We start from the raw sequence: 2500 nt of genomic DNA, 5'->3' as shown, positions 1-2500 counted from the left end.
GCCTGCTGGAGGTCCAGGTCCATGCCCGATGTGAGTAGCAGCAGGGCCAGCGCGCCCAGGAGCACATCTTTTTCGACCGTAAAGGGAGACAGGAGGCCGACTCACTGCCTCGGCTAAATGGAGAGGGAATTTCAGAAGGGCCAGGTCACAAGCATGGACCTTTTCAGCTGTAAGGGAGGCAAGAGCAAGGTGTGATGTAGGTCCCCGGGGCCTACTGGAGGTCCAGGTCCATGCCCGATGTGAGTAGCAGCCGGCGCCAGCGCGTCCAGGAGCACATCTTTTTCGACCGTAAAGGGAGACAGGAGGCCGACTCACTGCCTCGGCTAAATGGAGAGGGAATTTCAGAAGGGCCAGGGCAAAAGCATGGACCTTTTCAGCTGTAAGGGAGGCAAGAGCAAGGTGTGATGTAGGTCCCCGGGGCCTACTGGAGGTCCAGGTCCATGCCCGATGTGAGTAGCAGCCGGCGCCAGCGCGTCCAGGAGCACATCTTTTTCGACCGTAAAGGGAGACAGGAGGCCGACTCACTGCCTCGGCTAAATGGAGAGGGAATTTCAGAAGGGCCAGGGCAAAAGCATGGACCTTTTCAGCTGTAAGGGAGGCAAGAGCAAGGTGTGATGTAGGTCCCCGGGGCCTGCTGGAGGTCCAGGTCCATGCCCGATGTGAGTAGCAGCAGGGCCAGCGCGCCCAGGAGCACATCTTTTTCGACCGTAAAGGGAGACAGGAGGCCGACTCACTGCCTCGGCTAAATGGAGAGGGAATTTCAGAAGGGCCAGGGCACAAGCATGGACCTTTTCAGCTGTAAGGGAGGCAAGAGCAAGGTGTGATGTAGGTCCCCGGGGCCTGCTGGAGGTCCAGGTCCATGCCCGATGTGAGTAGCAGCAGGGCCAGCGCGCCAAGGCACATCTTTTTCGACCGTAAAGGGAGACAGGAGGCCGACTCACTGCCTCGGCTAAATGGAGAGGGAATTTCAGCAGGGCCAGGGCACAGGCATGGACCTTTTTCAGCTGTAAGGGAGGCAAGAGCAAGGTGTGATGTAGGTCCCCGGGGCCTGCTGGAGGTCCAGGTCCATGCCCGATGTGAGTAGCAGCAGGGCCAGCGCGCCCAGGAGCACATCTTTTTCGACCGTAAAGGAGACAGGAGGCCGACTCTCTGCCTCGGCTAAATGGAGAGGGAATTTCAGAAGGGCCAGGGCACAAGCATGGACCTTTTTCAGCTGTAAGGGAGGGAAGAGCAATGTGCGATGTAGGTCCCCGGGGCCTGCTGGAGGTCCAGGTCCATGCCCGATGTGAGTAGCAGCAGGGCCAGCGCGCCCAGGAGCACATCTTTTTCGACCGTAAAGGAGACAGGAGGCCGACTCTCTGCCTCGGCTAAATGGAGAGGGAATTTCAGAAGGGCCAGGGCACAAGCATGGACCTTTTTCAGCTGTAAGGGAGGGAAGAGCAATGTGCGATGTAGGTCCCCGGGGCCTGCTGGAGGTCCAGGTCCATGCCCGATGTGAGTAGCAGCAGGGCCAGCGCGCCCAGGAGCACATCTTTTTCGACCGTAAAGGGAGACAGGAGGCCGACTCACTGCCTCGGCTAAATGGAGAGGGAATTTCAGCAGGGCCAGGGCACAGGCATGGACCTTTTTCAGCTGTAAGGGAGGCAAGAGCAAGGTGCGATGTAGGTCCCCGGGGCCTGTTGTCGTACCATAGGCACGAGTGGTGTGTGTGTGTGGCAAAGAGTTTCTGCGCAGTGTACCAGGGGCACGGGGAAAGGTTGTTGTACCATAGGCACGAGAAAAGTTGTCGTACCATAGGCACGAGAAAAGTTGTCGTACCATAGGTACGAGGAGTGTGTGTGTGGCAAAGTGCTACTGAGCGGTGTACCAGGGGCACGGCGAAAAGTTGTTGTACCATAGGCACGAGAAAAGTTGTTGTACCATAGGCACGAGAAAAGCTGTCGTACCAGGGGCACGGAGGAAAGTTGTTGTACCATAGGCACGAGAAAAGTTGTCGTACCATAGGCACGAGGAGAGTTTGTGTGGCAAAGTGCTACTGAGCGGTGTACCAGGGGCACGGCGAAAGGTTGTTGTACCATAGGCACGAGAAAAGTTGTTGTACCATAGGCACGAGAAAAGCTGTCGTACCAGGGGCACGGAGGAAAGTTGTTGTACCATAGGCACGAGAAAAGTTGTTGTACCATAGGCACGAGAAAAGCTGTCGTACCAGGGGCACGGAGGAAAGTTGTTGTACCATAGGCACGAGAAAAGTTGTCGTACCATAGGCACGAGGAGAGTTTGTGTGGCAAAGTGCTACTGAGCGGTGTACCAGGGGCACGGCGAAAGGTTGTTGTACCATAGGCACGAGAAAAGTTGTTGTACCATAGGCACGAGAAAAGCTGTCGTACCAGGGGCACGGAGGAAAGTTGTTGTACCATAGGCACGAGAAAAGTTGTTGTACCATAGGCACGAGAAAAGCTGTCGTACCAGGGGCACGGAGGAAAGTTGTTGTACCATAGGC

This window comes from Mchenga conophoros, linkage group LG13 (assembly GCF_057382185.1).
Source record: "Mchenga conophoros isolate Kocher_MC1m ecotype Shallow Benthic linkage group LG13, M_conophoros_male_GT1.1, whole genome shotgun sequence".
NCBI lineage: Eukaryota > Metazoa > Chordata > Actinopteri > Cichliformes > Cichlidae > Mchenga > Mchenga conophoros.
Note: the sequence above shows the minus strand (reverse complement) of the source record.